Genomic DNA, 20,252 nt, shown 5'->3' on the forward strand with positions numbered 1-20,252 from the left:
ATTAAACTTATATATTATAGAGACAAACAACAATTTATTATTCTCCTTAGCATAAATAGTTGTTTGTCCTCTAGAATAATATATATATGTATAGAGATTTATATATGTATATATAAATGTGTGTATATATCTATATATATATATATATATATATATATATATATATATATATATATATATATATATATATATATATATATATATATATATATATATATATATATATATATATATATATATATATATATATATATATACACAATTGTATTTATGTAGCTATATATGTTTAAGTGTATATTTCCATTTATGTATAGATGTATGTATGTCTATATATATATACAAACTATCTCCCATAAGTATATATACCTGTATATGTATACATATGCAGATCTGAATCATTCATACACTCTCCTCTGTATATGTATATTTCTATTTGTGACCAAAGCTAGAAGTGTAAGGTGCTAAATATTTTTATAGATTCCTATTTTGAGAAAAAGTGATTTGTCAAATATTTTTTTTAGGGGGTTAAGACCTATTAACCCCTAACCCCCCTTCTTTTCATTGCCATGGAATATTGTTTTTTTATTGCAAGTTATTCAAGGATTGCAACATTTACCTCTAGTGTCCACCATTTCTTTAACCAAACCAGAGATCTCCTCAAAATTTTTTCGCTCCAATTTCCTCCAACATTAATATTTGTAACCCTCTCAGCCACTGTTATTTGTAATCCCCAATATGTTGGGAAGGGAATCTGGTTGAGAGGGATTTTGATCCAACCTCGTATTTTTTTTAGAGGTTCTTCTATCATAAATCCTTCCCTTGTATAAAAGGAGGTATGCCTTCTTAAAGAGCCTTATAAAGGGCATCTGTAATGTATACAGGACTCTGGTCCTAGGCTATACTAGGGTTTTTCTTTGCCCTTTTCTTTTTCCCCCAGTGCCTGCAGTTGAATAGGGAAAAACTTTGGTAAAATCTTCTGATAATATAATATAAAGTTTTGATTACTATTGCATATTAATGAATTTTATATCATATTAATGAATGTTATGTGATTGTATTGATTGAATGTTATAGTTCATAAATGGATGAATGAAATGAATGAAGTATGTAATTAGATGTTAATGGGGAATTTAGATTTATGTTAGGGGGAGGGGGGTGAGGCCAAATGAGTTTCCACCTTCACATGGTTCACCTTGTTAAGTAGAGATTATTATAGTATTCTTGAAACCAAGTGAAGCTCAAACTAACATACCAAGGAATAACAAAACCCAAATCCATCTACCTCTCATCTTCTCATCCCAATAAGTCATCTTTTCTACCACTTTTATTTGGAAGGGTCTAAAGCTTGATCAATTCATCATCTACATATCCTAAAATCATAATGCTCAAAGAATTTCTTTGTAACTTAGTATACTTTTGTTTCCAATTTAAATCTATATGTAGTGTAATATGATCCATTCACATTTTGATACGTTTACATTGCTCCTGTAGCTGCACTTGCAAAGGAAAAGTATTGTGAATGGGAGCAAAATTTTGGGAAAGGTTTGGGATGGAAAGTAGTTGAGCTAACAGGTGAGACAACAACTAATTTGAAGCTACTTGAGAAAGGTCAGATTGTTATAAGTACACATGAGAAATGGAATTCTCTGTCTCGTAGATGGAAACAACGTAAGAAAGTGTAGCAAGTCAACTTATTTATTGTTGATGAACTTCATGTAATTGGTGGAGAGGGTTGTCCCATATTGGAAGCAATTTTTTCTAGAATGAGGTATATTTCAAGTCAAATTGAAAACTATATTCGCATTGTTGCTCTTTCCACTTTACTTGCAAATGCTAAATATCTTGGTGAGTGGATTGGAGCTACTGCACATGGCCTTTTTAATTTCCCCCTCGATGTCCATCCTATACCATTAGAGATTCATATCCAGGGTGTTCATATATCCAAGTTTGAAGCTCAGATGTAGGCAATGACCAAGCCATCTTACAAATCAATAATTCAGCATGCAAAAGGAGGTAAACTAGCTCTAGTGTTCATGCCAAGAAGAAAACATGCCTGACTTACTGCCTTGTAATACTTTCTCTTTCTTCCCTCTACCATTACAGTATTTCTAATTGGTTAAGCCAGGGAATAGAACCTATTCGATCTAGTGATCCTCTAAATATAATAAAAGTGATTGAATAAAATTTTAATACCTAGTGATATGTCTTATTACCATATAACAATGCATAAAAAACACAATAGTAGAACACATTCAAATTTTATAATTAATGTAATTACTCGTAAAGGATGTTTGAGAAAGCTATAGGCTGCTTTAAAACATAGATTTATGTGCCTGATCACTTTTTCCATTATGTACAGGAGAAATGTTTACATTTGGCTACCAACATACTCCTCCCTATGCTACTTATCCAATTGTCACAAAGGAGGGAATAATGCTTGATCCAGTTCCCATAATGCTTTCAAAGCCTGTCATGATGCATGACTTTGCAATAATTGATAACTATGCAATTTTCATGGATCTTCCTCTCTATTTTGCCCCAAAGGTATTTTTATTTTAGAGTAGTCTTATATCATTGCCTTGCTATCTGAAGAGTATGGAGAAGTTATTGGAAACTATCTAAAATCAAATAATTCAGCTGTATGAATAATGTATTTAAAGCCTTAGAACTTTAGATCCTTTTTTTTCATCATAAAGAAAATATAGGATAGAGGTTGTCTATACATCTCTCTAGAATAAATCAAATTGCTCAATTTTACTTGCTGCTATCTCAGGATATGGTGAAGGATGGAAAATTCATTATTTCTTAGGATACTACAGTGATAGCACGTTTTGGTATACTACCTCGATATGCCAAAAATGATCTTCAAATGAGATGGATTGAGCTACCAAACCGCCACATCTTTGATAATGGTAATGTTAAGACATAAGCATAATATTTTAGTATTGTCTTGATAACTTATAGACCATTTTCCCTTAATTTTCCTTCAAGACTCATTTTTCCTCACATTTTTTAATGTTATATTTAATAAACTTCCATTTTTCTCTTTTACAACTAGTAGTGGATAAGTTCGTATTACTATTGTCAGTTTTATGATTATCCTATATAGGCTGATCAATCACTCTAAAAACAAGCTAAGATATCTCTTAGGAGTCTTATATAACTCTACTTTTGTCTCCATTTCTAGTCAATCTTATTGCCTTGGATACAAGGTTGATTGGGAAATATCTAATTCTACTTTATGATTGAAAATGCATGCAGAAAAAAGTGTTATGTTTATGGTACTACACTAAATTTAGTAGCTAAGGTCAAGGGACTCATAAAGTTTGATCTTCAAGTAGAACCTAAGGTGGGAAAGTTTCATATTGAAGTTGGAGGAAATGTGCTAAGGGTTTTTGAATTTGGATCTGGAAGATTTGGTTCTAAGGCAATATTTATACCTAGGAATTCTGGGTTAGATCTAGAGGAGGACAATGGTTACTTAATCTATTTTGTTCATGACGAGAACACTAGGTATGGTTCTAGCTTACACTTAGTTTTTTTGAGTCCTGAGCTGTCTTATATTTTTCTCTAGAGATGATAAGAAGAAACTTATATTTATGTGAAGGCTATTGTCTCTCAAATACATGATGAATAGGTTGTCTAGTACATGCCACTATTTTGAGAGATATAGTCTTTAACAAAATGGCTCAGAATAATAACAATACCACAACCAATATTGAAACTAGGATTGAGATAAATCATAGTATTTACTATTAATCACTATATTAGTAGGTGACATTTCAGGAAAAATTTGATAATGTTAGAGAAATCAACAGTTATGAGATGATCAGTCAAGAGGAAATAGTTGAGAGCTTAGAGTGACACAATTTTCAGATGATCATATGTAATGGCGAGTATAAAGAAACTAAAAAGACATTATGTATAGATGAAGGCATGAGATGGATGCTTTTGGAGAACTTTCATAGGAAGGGCCATTACTGAAGTGGACCTCAACAAGTGTGAGCCTTAGGAAGGGTTCAATTCCCCTTTATTATTCACTGTGCATATAATCCCACACACCCATTTGATCTTGAATGATGATATGTACTAAACGCTGAGTGTCTGTGCTAAGTGGTCCAAAACCATCCATTTCATGCCTTCATTTGTACACAATGTCTTTATAGTTTCTTTCTACTCACATGCCAATTTCATTTCATATGATCATCTGAAAATTGTGTCACTCTAAGATCTCAACTGTTTCCTCTTGATTGATCATCTCATAACTACTGATTTCTCTAAAAAAAAATTGACCAAGCATTGGTTAAAATTTTGACCAATGCTTGGTGGTTTTCTACCAAGCATTGGTCAAAATTTTGACAATGCTTAGTAGTTTTCCACCAAGCATTGGTCAAAATTTTGACCAATGCGTAGCAGAAATTGTGCTAGCAATTTTGAAAATTTTTGACCAATGTATTATTCAAAATTTTGACCAGCCAGTAAGTTGGTTGAAACTTCAACAAGAAATTTTTTGACCAATTGGTTGGTCCAAATTTTGAGCAACCTGGGTCAAAATTTTGACCAATAATGGTTGAAAAATGAGCCCAAATGTACCAGTGAACCATTCTTCTCTAGGAGTTCTTTGATTGCATCATTTGCTTCATCTGAACTGCTTGAAGGGAAAAAATCTTCAATTCTTTCTTCAATGTACTGATGATCATTCATTTGATTTGCAAGTTCTTTCCTTCTTTTCAGGGATTGGGTAAGTTGTTCCTTAGCTTTCTTGAGTTGTGCAATGGCCATTTCTAGATCCAACCTTTCATTGTCAATTGCCTTATTAAGTCTAAATATCTCCATATCCTTGATCTTTGCTCAAGCTATTAAACTTTCTCTTGAGAACCAAAAAGCTCTGATACTAATTGTTGGAAATATTCAAGACTATGCTAGGTTATTGAGAGGGGAGCGGTGAATTAGTAACCTCTAAAACTTTATCAATTTTAGCACTTTATAGAAATATACCAATTATCATTTATTGATCTAATTACATGCATGAGAAACTAAAAATATAAAATCATCCACAACACTTGAACGCAATAATTGGTGACCCAAAAACCTTCCAAATAGAAAGTAAAACTAGGGTGGGGATGATATCCACAAGACTTCAATACTGCAAAATAAATTTGGCCTATTAAGGATTATATAGATCACTTTTGACGATCTTCCCTATTAGGAGCAATTGCAACTGCTAGGTCAACCTTGTTGAAGGATTTACAAACACACAATAAAGTATGCACTTAGTAAAGAGGTTTTGAGAAAGATGGTTAAGTCTACCTTGTTAAAGGATTTAGACTAATTCACCTATTAGAATGAAACAAGTTATCTTTGACTTACAACTAAATTGCTGAAAGATATTCCTTGATTGTACTTATCACCTTTTGTGATGGATATGTCTCTATTGCTCCTTTTTGATAGGGCCTTCAATGAATACTTAATTTATTGCTTGATTACATTTACATTCTTACATACTTGTGTTCATGAATTACACACTCACACACTACTACTTGGATATGATACAACACATTACATATATACTAATCCAATTTACATAATAAATTAGTTGGCCAATATACAAGTTAACACTAATATTACAAAGTCAGCCCATATAAAGACACTCGGGTTTTGAAGACTGAAGTTTTGATACTTGGCATCCACTATCATTACTTGGCATCGTCATGCATTCAGTAGAAGTAGAAGCTTGGTCCATAATAATCACCTTAAAGTAGTCTCAAACTTGGTCTACATTGGTGACTTGGTAGATACTATGTAACCTGACATAAACTGAATCACTAGTTTACCATGACTTTAGTCAATAAATGCTATCTTCATATTCTATGAACTACAAAGCTTGGTAACCACTAGAGTGCTCGAGTTGAACTGCTAGACTACACACTACATGATTCTTCTTGGTTTGATCTATAACACTTCACACTAACTGAATTCCCTTGATAACCATTGGAATTCTTGGTGGCCACTTAAAATTAGTCCAAAAGACTCGGTAGAAATTGTAGAGCATAGTGGCTATTGAATTACATGGAAAACACTATAGATTGTTCAATGAGCTCGCTAGCCATACAAAATCTGAATAAGTGTGTGTCACTAATAACAAAGTTGACTAATGTGTCAACAAAGACAAGTTGCAACACGGATAAATTCTTATAGAAACCATTTTCCAGTACCTAAAATATCTTTGATATTTTATTTTTTCATATGTAAGAGTTTCATTAATGAATGGAAGAATCATGAAGTGTAAGAAGCCATCATCAAATACATGATTTTGATAAATATAACTAATAAGAGATGTAATTACATGTGAAATAAAAACACACCAATTAGATCTAGTGAATTTCATATTAAAAATGAAGTGCAAAAAAAAAAAATCTAAGAAATGAAAAATTAGAAGATGGAAGTAGTGGAAAGACATCAAATTCACCAAATGTAATGTGGAAATAGCTTGTATTGGAAAAACTAGTAAGCCTAGTCCTATTCCCTTTTGAATTACCTTTAGAGGGAATAATCTAGTTGGTTCAAGATTTTGGAAACAAAATAGATTCAATAATCCCCTACACCAAGATGAGTTGTTCAAGTCACTATGTGATTGTGGAAGATGAATGCAAGATCTACTAATAAATATATTGAAATGTTGACTTCTAACATGCATAATAAAATAAAAAATTAACTCTCAATATCATGATAGAATATATTGAAAACATAGTAATTGTTGTCCAAATTGGTACGAGATGGGGGGAGGAGGGGTCAATCAATACTAGCTTTCAAATTGATTAGTTGAGCTATTCGTACAATTACTTTAACTATCAATGGTTCAAGAAGCAAAACACTGATGAAATAAACACAATAGAACCATATAAACTCATACAAGAAAGCATAAATCAATGAGACATGGATTTTGTATTCGTGTTAGGATCAACCACAGATAGAAATAATAATTACGTGTAGATATAACCAATATTAAAAAATAATAAATCATATAAAAGAGAACACAAGACATGAGAATTTAACATGGTTTATCCAATCCCTAAGCTACGTCCACCAACAACAAGCCCAATATTATCATTATCCAATGATTACAATCTACAATCCTTTATAGCTCAATACTGCTGTAAGAAGCTACAATCTCATCATGCATTATGAAATCCCTAACCCTAAGCCATTTTATAAAAGCTTTTGCCTCTTAAAAAATTAGGGATAGAATTAGTCATCCAAAAGAAAAATAGTAGTTGATGTGTTTTACAATATTAGAGTCATTTTTGGTTTAAGGGGCACTGCCCCCAAAAATCCCCACAGGGGTGTTGCCCTCGACCCCACCCTGTACTTTGATAGGGACCACACCTAGGGAATTGCCCCAGGACCCTGTAAGGGGCATTACCCCTTGACCCCATCTTGGTGGCACTTCCCCCAAACCCCCATAGAAATAATGTAACAAATGGTTTTTCATAGCGAAACAAAGACGATTTAAAAAGAGATTTTCCCAACAATTTATGAAACAAATAACTAAATTCCTTTTCATAGGACATTAATTATTTAACTACCAACAATTAATTGAAATAACCATGTTCAACTGAGATATCTAAATCAATGATCAACCAAAACAATGATCTACTATAATAATCATATTAATGATTAATTGAAAATAACTGTATCAATGATCAATTGAAATAACTAGACTAATGATTTACTAAAATAACTATATAATTGATCAACTGAAATAACTAGAATAATGATTTACTAAAATAACTGTATCATTGATCAATTTAACTAAATTTAACTATCTATTTCTACATACAAGTAATGTAAATTCTTAACATGAAAAGAAAAAAAGAAAGCATACAAGTATTATCCAATGAGTCTTTAGTTGGTTGTGCAAGCCTCAACTTTTAGCAAGAGGAGAAGCATTGACTTAGGCTTAACCTCCCAACCTTAGACCATACTTATCCCCACACAATCTATTTAATTAGAAAGGCCCTCCCTACCTCAAGATTAGGCTTGGGATACTTTTAGTCCAGCCACCTGAGCTTTTTAGTGTTTAGAATGTCTACATAGTTATGGATGGGCATGTCTGAATAATTGGCACCACTGAAATTAAGTGATCTTAGATGGAAAACATGCCTTTAAATGACCTTGGCCAAAGTTTTTCTAATGGGTTCAATGACTTGATCACCACTACTCCACTTGACAACAAGGGAACAACTGTTCAGAGCAAATTGAAAAGATCATTGTTGAAGAGATATTATTGAAAGAGGGAGATTGTTGAAGAACACTATGTGTTCCAATCATTGTTTTGTCATTGATGTAAAACCTACTATTTTCTAGTAAGACAACTACTTATAAGATTCAAGTACTATCACTTAGTTGATTGATGAAGAGGATTTGATCAATAAGATGTAACAAAGCACCTAGAGGAAAGGTTGAGTTATGATTATGTAATGAAGTACAAGGATCAATTAAGACAGTGATAAAATGATCTATTGATAATGTACTTAAGGTCACAAATGTTGGCTACACTTAGAAATTTTAGAAGAATAAGTTACACAAAGTTTGTCTACTAAGCTTGACCGAGTGGATAGTAGGTGCCAGGAAAAGTCAGTGCAAGCCAAGTAGAAAGTTAGTTGGAGCTAAGTAAAATAAAAATTGTAGTGGATACTGAGCAATTTAGTTGATGCCAAGCATCAGTAAACTATAGTTGATGCTGAGTGATTTCATAGTGGATGCCAAGTAATGCAATATGTGCCGAGCATCAGAAGCTAGATAATGTTGTGCTACTACATTATTTAAGAGATTGAAGATTCGCTAAATTTGAGTCAAAATGTTTGGTTTCTTGAATTTTGTGAACCTAGTGGGAGATAAGGATGATGAGTTGGTGGCACAGAATTTGAGCAAAACCATTTTTAGGAGAATTAGTGGATTCTAGGAAAAGTTTCTAGAAGAGATATGAGATATAGGGTAGATACATTATATCCTACCTAATCCATCCAAACCCTAATTTGGACAATGGAAAACGAGTGATAAAATATCCTAATTTTCTATTTATAGGAATGTCTGGTCATGAAACAAAGTATTCATGTGTGAGAACTTGTGGAAGAGGAGTTAAGGTTTTTGCTTCATCAAGTGACCTAAGAGAAGAGTCTAAAATGGCATGTTAAGAAAGAAAGCTTAAGGAGATGAATGCTTGAAGAGTGAGCAAGCTATTAGAGTTAAAAAATATGAAGGCCAAGCAGAATGGAGGACTAAATAGAGATCTATAATCTACAAGAGAAGTTTTAAGTTTTATTATATCAAAGCTCTACTGTTACTCTCTAACAATTGTATCAGTCTAAGGTAAATTCTTTGGATTAAGGTTGACCTAACAGTCATTTTTAAATCCTTTAACTGGGTGGCATTCCAAGTGAATGGCCTAAAGTCCTCTAACAAGGCTCACTCCTAATAGGGTGATTGAAATCCCTTAACTAGGTCACATTTAATAGTGTGTATTGTAACTTTTAATAGGGCTGGCCTTTCGTAGGGCATCACTTTAGAAGAGTGAAAAAGAGTAGCATGTTACTGATGTTTTTTCCCAAATTGGGTTTCCATGTAAATCATTGTGTCAAGTGTGTTGATGAACCTATTATGTTTCATGCTTTACATTTCTACAAGTTGATTTGACAAAAACCTACAAGTTTTTAAGTGATTGTATAATCTTATGGATGCATGCATGGATATGAATATTTTATGGGTTCACCAAGCATGAGCTATTAAGTAAAAATATTTAAATTTATTGTATCATATCTGATTTCACTTCTATTTCATTGTAGATTCCATCTTTCTCTTTACCTTTTTCCATGGCTATACAGTCAGTGAGTCCTAGTTGCTCAGAATCTCAAAGTAATCGGCTCTATCTATTGATTCTCAATTGAATAATGAATATTATATGTTTCCAGCTTTTCACAATCTATGATTTGAAGAAATATGTTCATTAAGACTTGTAAAAAATATCATTTGGTTTTGATTATCAATGGCATATATAAAATATGATTCTATGTCATGGATACTTTACTATTATTTTGATAACAACTCCTTAAGAGGGTCAATTGATGATACTTAAGCATGATGATTATATAATAGTTGCCCCCTGCTAAGGAGTTTGGTACACAATAGTTAATGATAATAAAATTCATAACATTACTTGAGGTTGATGGACTACATAACCTGATATAATTCTAGAAATATTTGGAGTATTGCTAGATGCTTATGTATCAACTCTTCTTCGATTTTCTTCCCAAGCATAGCCATAGTGGGTAAATAAAATCACAACTTTAGCAAGGAAGGAATAACACAAGGCAGATTATAACAAGAATGAAACTTCTATAAAATGCATAGGTTTTGAATGGAATTTGTAGAGATTTGAATGGTATTTGTAGAGTATCAGGTTGTAGATGGAAGCTAGAAATGAGCAAGGAAATTGGGAATAAGAAAGGAAGTTGAGAATGTGATTTTATTATATCCTTCATCTCTCCTGACCTCATGATATATATTAAAGATTAAAGAACACTTTTGCATCCAAGAAGCCGTAACAAAAAAGAAATTTCTTGGCTCTTGGATGCCAAATAAATGTGCCAAGTGTTCAATCGATATCAAAGCAAGAAAAATAATAAAAGGATGGAAGAAGATTTGAAGTTTATAAATAAAAAATATTGTGGTTTATATCTATCTACATACATTTAGATATATTTGTGAGGTGGTATCATTTTATTATAAATAAAATAATATTATGGTGTCACTTTATCTTATATCTATGTGTACGTACATAGGTATATATTATAATAATATGGTGAAAGATCATTTAAAATCCTTTGAAGTGTGTATTATATTTTAATTAAATTATTTTATATTTTATATTGTTTATTTAATAGCTCATGCAGGTCCTTCAATTGTATCCTAAAGTTCAAGTTGCTAGGTCCTTACCAAGGCCATTTAAGGTCATACCTATCAACCTAGTGACTAGACTGAGCTAGTATCCCACTCCGTTGATCTCATTTAGCAATGCTTCCCCCCTTCATCTTCTCTTGCAATCACCTATGCAACATTTCCATAATAATAACAAGTTCCATAATAATTTTCTTATTAACATTTAAAAGAATATAATCATTTAACCATAATTCCAAAATTAAGAAACTGCTAAACATCACATGACAAATAATGGATAATGACCATCTTCAATTAAAAAATTAATATAATGGGTATAAATAACTACCTTCTTTGCATGATTATGAAAGAAAAATATGTTCAATCTAATGGCTATGAGAAAATTTAAAATTAGGTCAAAATTTTGGATGTAACATACCCTTCCCCTTAAATTTTTTATCATCCCTAATGAATATCACAAGAAAACTTAAACAATATCTATTCAAATTATTTCAAGAAAGAAAAGGTTCAATATCTAGCCCTAGAGAAAAGATGAGGGTATTTTTGAATGATTTCGTGATAATCTTGCCAGATGACATTATCTTTTGCATATTGATCCCATTGGACCTTGTATTAAGTCACCTCTCATTTTCATAAGCATAGCTTATGCACCTCGAGTATTCTGAGTGGTTCTATTTCCACAACCCTTGGTTCTTGCACCTATAATAGGTTCCAATCAATTATATGGTCATGATGAGTAATGTATTTCTTAAGGTATGACACATGGAAGAAATTATGCATCCTTGCAAGGGCTGGTGGTAAGAAAATTATGTAAGCTACTGGGTTCATAACTTCTAATATTTCGAAGGGTCCCAAATACTTTAGGGCTAACTTGGAATTCTCATCAAACTTGATAGTACTCTTCTAAGGTTTTACTCTTAATAGCACCTTTTCTCCCATTGAGAATTCCCTAGGTGTTCTTTTTGCATCTGCATAACTTTTCTGTATATTATTGGCTTCTTTCAATCTCTGACAAATTTGGATTATCTGATCTTCCATTTCCTTAAGCATTTCAGGTCCAACAATAATTCTATCTTCCAACCAATTATAGCTCATAGTAGTTCTAAATTTGTGGCCATATAGAGCCTCAAAGGAGGTAATTTTAATGGTGGATTGGTAGGAATTGTTATAAGAAAATTCTACCAAAGGTAAATATGTTTCTCATTGGTATTGCCAATCCATACAATAAACTCTCAAAAGATCTTCTAATACCTAGTTTACTCTTTTTGTTTGACCACTTGTCTTGGGATGATAAGCTAAACTGATGTTTAGTTTAGACCCTAATGCTAAAAATAATGTTTTCCAAAATTTGAAAGTTATCCTAGCCTCTCTATCTAAGATAATTTTCTCTGGAACTCCATTTAATCTAAAAATTTCCTTTATGAATTTATGAGTGATTTATGGTGCTCCATCGCTTAGATTTCTTTGTATAAGGTGAGCAACTATTGTCAATCTATCTACTACTACTAGAATGGTATTGTGTCTATTTCATTTCATAGGTAATCCTTGTATAAAATCCATGGAGATTATCTTCCATTGCCATTTTGGTACCTCATTTGGGTGCAAAAGATAGACTGGGTATCGATGTTCTGCTTTTAATCTTTGGCATTCCAAGCATCTTGCCACAAATTCTATTATCTCCCTTTTCATTCCTTTCCAAAAATATAGAGGTTTTATATCTAACAACATTTTAGTTACTCTAGGGTGTCCTGAATATGGAGTTGAATGAGATTCTTCCATAATCATTCTCTAAAGTTCAATTTTGTTAGGTATATAAATCCAGTCATGATATCTTAACAATCCATCATCTTCTATCCTTAATTCTGAATACTTGGGGTCTTGTGGATCTCTAATGAGAGCTAGGCTAATCTTTGCATAATATTCATCATGTTCTAGATGTTGTAAAATGTGGTCCTTTAATATGAAATTTATAGTAGCCATTGAAAAAATGTGTCTCCTCCTACTTAAAGCATCTACCACTTTGTTTTCCTTGCCCTTGATGTAACTTATGTCAAATTCATAGTCTACTTAAAAATCCAGTCATCTTCTTTTTCTAACATTAAGAGTTGGTTGAGTAAAAATAAATTTTAGGCTGTGATGGTCAGATTGTAGATCAAAAGGTTTTCCAATCAAATAATGTCTCCACATTTGAAGAGCATAAATAATATATACCAATTCCAGATCATGAGGGGCATAATTCTATTCATAATTCTTCAATTTCCTAGATTCGTATGCAATTACCTACTCATCCTGCAGTAGTAGAGTTCGTACTCCTTCTCCCGATGCATCAGTTATAATAAAATTTTTTTTTGTGGGTCAGATACTCTTAATATGGGTGTTTTAGTTAACTTTTCCTTCAATCATTCAAAAGCTCATTGATAGTTTTATATCCATACAAACTTCCTTCCCTTTCTTTGAAGTGATGTAATCAGGTAGGCTATCTTGGTGAAATTCCTGACAAACTTATGCTGTGAAACTTCAGACTTTTGTCACATTTTTAGGTATAGGCCATTCTTTAATTGCTTTGATTTTTGATGGATCTACAATTATTCCCTAAGCTGATATAATGTGTCCTAAATACTAAATTTCCTTTTGATAGAAAGTGCACTTAGACAATTTTCCATATAATTTATGCTCTCTTAACCTTTATACAATTTTTTCCAGATGTTCTTGATGTTCTACCTCATTCTTTGAATAGATTAGGATATCATCTATAAAGACTAGTACAAAATTATCTAGAAAATCTTGGAATATGCTATTCATTAAGTTTATAAAAGCTATTGGAGCATTGGTTTACCCGAAAGGTAACACTATGAATTCATAATGCCCATATCTAGTTTTGAATGCAATTTTGTGAATATCTTCATCCTTAATATGAAGCTGGTGATATCCTAACCTCAAATCAATCTTTGAAAATACTGTAGCACCTTTCATTTGATCAAAGAGGTCATTGATTCTAGGAAGTGGGTACCGGTTCTTGATAGTAACCTTATTGAGCATTCTGTAATCTATGTATAATCTCATAGTTCTTTCCTTCTTCGTAACAAACAATATTGGTGCTCGCCATGGTGATACATTAGGTCGAATCAATTTCTTGTTTAACATATCTTTTAATTATATTTGTAACTCCATTAATTCGATGGTGGTCATTCGATATGGTGCCTGAGAAATGGGTTCTACTCCTAGTAACAAATCTATGGTAAAATCAAAGGCTCAAGATGGGGGTAGACTAAGGAGTTCTTCAAGAAACACATCCTAATAATTCTTTAGGTAGGGATATTTTTCTTCAAAAGAGTCCATTAATTTTTCTTTGGTTTCCCCATCTTCAAAAATGTAGTCATCTCCATATGTGGTGTTTATAGGATTTTTCATATCTTCAACTCTTACTGCAAAAATCTCATAGCTTTTTCTTCTCGGCTTCTTAAGTTGCATGGAAGATATCTATTTTTATTTAATTTCATGTTTAATTCCTATAATTCTTGTAGCTTTGCCTTGGTCATCCAAACACTCTACAATTTTAGAAAGATAATCCACCTTGGCCTTATGCTCACCGAGCCAATTAATGCCTATAATAATTTTGTAAGACCCAAGAGGTGCTACATATAGATTCAATTTAGTGGAGAAATTTGGAAAGTCAACCTGAGCCTTAAATAGACATTGCTCTACCTTAGCTCTTGACTAGTTTGCATACTCGACTATCCATGGGTTTGCCATAAAACTAAATCTCTTTGGAAATCTACCTAATATTTTAGGTGATATAAAACATTCAGAAGCTCCAGGATCAATTAAAATAGAGATAAGGTTCCCATAGATCTTACCCAAAGTTTCAATTAGGCCTATCTATTATTTTTCTTGTCTATTATCAAGGGCTGCATGGATCCTTTGTTGATAAACATGTTGTTGTTGTGTAAGAGGTGGTTGATGTGGCTCATTGGTGTTGGGTTTGATGGGGCATTGATTAGTATAATGATCTCCCCCACAATTGTAACATCCTGAAGGTGGCCCCTTCTTTTCATTGCCCTTATTATTTTTACTTGTACTAAAATTAATTTTAAAAATCTTTGATTCTATTTCCTTTTAATTTTGGCTCGCTAAACTTATAATCCTTAAAATGTTTCTTCTGAGATCCAGTATCTGTACCTTCTATATTCCAGTTTGTTTTTCTTTTATTATCCCAAATGGAGTCATCTCTCTTAATTTTATATTCTTGCTGGACAACCTTCTCTAAAGCTTCTTCCATAGTTCAAGGAGTGAGAACATCAACTGCTCCTCCTATTCTATTATTTAGACCCATAATGAATTTCCTCACTTTCAAATTTTTGTCTTGTTGATATGGTGGTACATACTTTAGTAATCAGGTAAATTTTTTCTAGTACTTTTGTACAGTCATATCTCCTTGCTTCAAGCTTTGGAAATCCAACAATTTTTGGTCATAAAAGGTTTGGGGTAATCAACGATTCTTAAAAATGGTTACAAATTTTTCCTAGGTAATTCCAGTGGTTTTAATGTTTTGGTCAACCTTGGTGTTTCCCCACCATGTAGTAGCTTCTCCAATAAAGTGGTATATTCCCCAAACCACTTTTGAGGTTTTTGAAAAGTTCCTAATTTCAAAGTATTATTCCATTTTGGTTAACCAAGCCTCTACATCCTCTCTAGATTTAGAACAGACAAATTTGGATGGTTTGATCTTCTTAATATTTGTGGATAGATCACTCACTATTTCTTGTTTCTTTTGTTTTTTAGTTTGAGTGGGTGAAGCTTGTGAGGTTTTCTTGTTGTGTTTGGAAACTTCTGTCTCTATTCTGGGAGGAGGGGAGGATTGCATTTTCTCTTGGTTCTACCTCATCTGGGTTGCTATCTCATTCATTTTGTTTTCCATATTATACAACTTCGGTTGTGTTTCTTGCAAAATTTGAAGTAATAAATTAGTGTTTTCATGGACCATGTCGTGACCTACAATGTTCTCATCGTTTCTCATTTTGTTTGCTTATTGGTTTAACCTAGAAATTTACAAAATTTGGTAACAAATTATTGTATACATATTTTTAAGTGTGCCTACAACAAATTAAAAGAGTTTGCAATTGAATATAACACACAAATAAACCATTTTATTTAATTAACTTTAATACTTTTGTTGCTACATTCATGGCAACATTATTTACAAAAAAGTCCTCTATTGAGGATATTTACATTATGGAATCTAAATTTCAGCATTTAATTCTGATTTAGATTTGTACATATCTCGCACCATCCAGGATCTGTGGAAATGTAGAAGAGAGTTACCCTGACGAGCATTCTAGTTTTGAATTAGTTTGTTCTTATATGTTGCTTTACTAGTAGGAGTCCACCTGACTCTTTCCTTCTTCATTCGTTGCAAGGCCTAGTTCAAAGTTTCATTGTCTTGGGGGATAGAGAAGCAAGTGTAATATATGTTTGGCATGTTTTTAATTGGCATAGAGAAGCAAGTGTAATACGTGTTTGGCATGTTTTTAATTAAGTACAAGAAGATGGGATGTGAAGCCTTCTTGCAGGGTGTTTTACATGCTTGCATCTTGTATAAGTATTCTAAGAATTTTTTAGGTTTACATGGAAGGTGTTGGAGTTCTTACTAGTAAGCAACATATCAAGTGGGTATAAACCTAATACTAGGAAACAAAAAGAGAGGGAAAAGCCTAAGAATAAGCTAAATCCTATATTCAGTAGGGCTAAATCTTAGTTTTGGGCCAACATTAACAAAGTCATCAGGACTCACTGTACTTTAGGTTCTGTAAGGCCAAGTTGGGCAAACCCTAGGGATTGATCTTGCTAATTTGATATTCTTCTTCTTCAAAAATTATTCCCTACAATAAAAATGGTCAATATTCTTCTATTATTTGTAAGCAATTTTCCAGGATGTAGTAGCTAACTATAACCAGGAACTAGATGCACTTTTAGTTCTTAGTACATAAAATGGTAAATTGATTTGTTTGTTATGTATTTCCTATAGTCAGATGAATCATCAACTTGTTTTTGAACTTTAATAGACTAGTGTCTTATTCATTGGAATACATAGTAAAAAATCAGTAAATTTGGACCTTTTCAATCAATTTGTGATTAAAATTGTCAACATTGAGCATTAAATTTCATTCTTACAATATCATTTTTACAAACCCTAAACAAGCCATTGGTATTAAATGTTCACTTTTAGATTCAAATATAGAAGAAGTGAATTCATTCACATAATTATAAAAGAAAAATGGACAGACTATAAAAAGAAAACATCATAATGAGAAAATTCTACAGATGACTGACCTCTACTCTTCATCTTGGAAATTTATATATAGGATTGCAACAAGCTATATATGAGAGGAGGACACATGTCAAAATAGGAATGGGTGCAAAATGATATATAAAACATTCTTCAAAAGTTCGATCAGAAAAAGAAAAGTAGTTGAGATAGTAAGTGAACACTTATGTTATGCTTTTTGACTTCACTCTTCCTTGTCCTTCATTGTTTTCAATGAGAAATATCTCAACTAATTCTTGTCAGTAGGGCTTTAATCTCTCCTACTACCTCCCAAAATAAATCTCCCTTTTTGTGGGCCATTCTATAGTTTTAACCTCTTGTAAATCCTAAGTGGCTTTGGTCCACCTAGCATACATAATTGCTTTAGATTCAATAGAAAAAATTTTCAAAAATTTTTCTTCTTTAAAAAGGGAATAAATTAATTTATTATATGGGACATTAGAAGTATCTTCAAAAATTTGCATTGTGCCCTCCTAGGTTAGAATGACACCAAAGGAATTAGACCATTCCTACCAATCTATCACTATATTAGAAGCATCCAAGATTGATGGTATACAGGGTTGTATTCCCTAAGATAAATTTTTTAATTTTCCTTGTATAATCTGCAATTCACTAATGAGAAAACAAATTAACTCCTTAACTATCTCTAAACCCTCCTTCACTTTGATTATTTTATCAAGAAAATCTAGCTTTTTAGCCATCAGTACAATGAGCCTCTCTAAGAATTGTGTGTATGGTCTCCATAAATTAAATGTGGGTGATAGCCATGAAAGTGCCTTGTTGCAAAATTGCACAACATTTTGTAAAGCAATATAAAAATTATGAGCCTGTTGTGACATGTTCTTCATAGTTTCAACCCTGTGGCTCATCAAGCTCTTAAGGACAACTATCCTTATCTCATCTCCTTGTTGAGTAGATGGAGCATCAATGCTCATTCTCCTTGGTTCTATTGTATCATCTTCCCCCAAATCATTTTTTTATGTTGGGGCTTCAATTGTGTTCCTTGTTGGTTGCTATTGATCTTCCTATTATAATCTTTGTCCTGTAGCAACTACCTACTTTGCCTATACAAGCTGCTCTCTAAGAGATGCAACCTCATGCTCAAGTGCTTTGACCTTACTCTCAAGCTCTACAATCTTCTTCCTATATACATGGCTTTTTCTAAGCTCATCTTTATAGAGCTTTCTTTCATCAATGTAATCATGTATGGACTTAGAAAGTCTAATCTCAATCTCCTCTACCTTGGCCTCATTCATAAATGAAAAATGTTTCATGGCCTTAGAAATTTCTATACCAGAATTTCCTTGTAGAGTCCATACAATCATATTACCCTGTTTAGTGCTTTGTACATCCATTAATTTTTTTATATTTAATGATGGAGCCATGCTCCTAACTAACAGAGATTTGGTATCTATATTAAAATCTATTCCTCTCTGTAGTCCATCAACACCAAATGCCTCACATGAAATGACATTCTCTTGTCTCCTTATCAGGTCAAGCATAAAAACATGCTCTAGATCTCATCTAGGCACTAACAACATCAACTCTGGTATAGAAGATCTCTTGCCTCCTATAGAGTCATGTTTTCACTCTCAGGATCATAGGCCTATAGCTTCTCGACTAGTTCTAGCTTCTATTCATCTAATTCTCTTGGCTTCTTCTGCAACACTAGCTCACTCTATTTTATCTTGTATAGAGAACTCTTAAACATAGTTGATTTGATGAATTCATCATCATCTATGAGATGTTGGGCCTAGATGATCCTATCATCTAGCCTTATTGCTACTAGTTCCATGTCAATGAGTTTATTGTTAGCTATATTAATCCTATCCTAGAGGTAATTTTTCCTTAAGCCAAAAAAATATTGACTATTTGCAAGTAAAATCTATAAAGTCCTCTATTTCACCTCTACCAAGATATGACAACTTTCTATCTTTTATGTCCTTTTGTGACCCATGATGCTTCAGGGGAACATCCTCTTCTATTTCTAAGGTCACATTAGGTTCAAGGATGTCTGGTCATACCCTCTCTTCCTCTCCTATAGGTCCTCTTGGCATCTTGGCCATAATTGCAACATGGTCAGTGACTATCTTCCTAATCCTCCAAGGATAGGGGATATCCATATAGAATCCCATAAATTGGGGATCTTCTCTCTTCATTTCTCTTTCCACCCACAAGACATCATCTAGCTTTTCTAACCTATCAGTTGCCTCACCCTTTGCAACTATGTTCAGAATAACATTCTCATGGGGCAATTCCTTGGTGCTAGGCAATACATAGTTTCTTATCTCCTTAGCCGTAATCCTCATCCAATTGTCAGGATCATACATTCTATAAGGGCTAGTTAACAAATTGTAGTGGTGGAGAAAAGCATGGATCTTATCAAGGGCCTCTTTTGCAATTGTAAAATCCCCCACCCTAAAACATCTACATAAGAAAGTGCCTTTATGCACTTTGGGCCTTAGATACTCCCCATTGACCATAAACAACTACCATATGAACTCAATTATACCTAATCTAGTAGGAATAAATGTTGGTAATATATGGGTGGTTGAGGACAACCATAGAATCTCATCAAAGAAAAAGTTGAAAATAAGAAAATGTCCCCCTAGTTATTGTCTAACATTTTTTCCCTCAGGAAGTAGGGCTGGTCTCAAAAGGCTTTTTAAAATCTCAGGTGCCCTAAAGTAACCTAGATCTAACATTCTCATTATTATAGCACTAAAATTATTAAAGAATGAAATGAAATCAGAAAAATTATAGTTGTTATCCCATACCCATGTCCACAATTGAACTAGTAGATCTCCATTTGCATAAGAGGTATGATCAATAAAATTAGAACTCACATACCCCACATTTTTGTAGAGGATCAGTTGCATCAATAGTCAATAATGATGGAACTTGAAATCCTTTAATTCTCCACTTTGATCCTGGGAAATGTTTTCTTTCATCACCTCCAAAATGTATTCAA

At 32.8% G+C, this 20,252-nt stretch overlaps 1 pseudogene; it reads right to left on the reverse strand.

The window, feature by feature from the left end:
* The window catches only part of LOC149550469 (putative methyltransferase PMT18), a 39,873-nt pseudogene extending 20,262 nt beyond the window's left edge, over positions 1–19,611 (reverse strand).
* Between the last annotated feature and the right edge of the window lie 641 nt (positions 19,612–20,252).

The sequence above is a fragment of the Cupressus sempervirens genome, chromosome 7, assembly GCF_028749045.1.
Source record: "Cupressus sempervirens isolate cs-2001-9-10 chromosome 7, ASM2874904v1, whole genome shotgun sequence".
Classification (NCBI taxonomy): domain Eukaryota; kingdom Viridiplantae; phylum Streptophyta; class Pinopsida; order Cupressales; family Cupressaceae; genus Cupressus; species Cupressus sempervirens.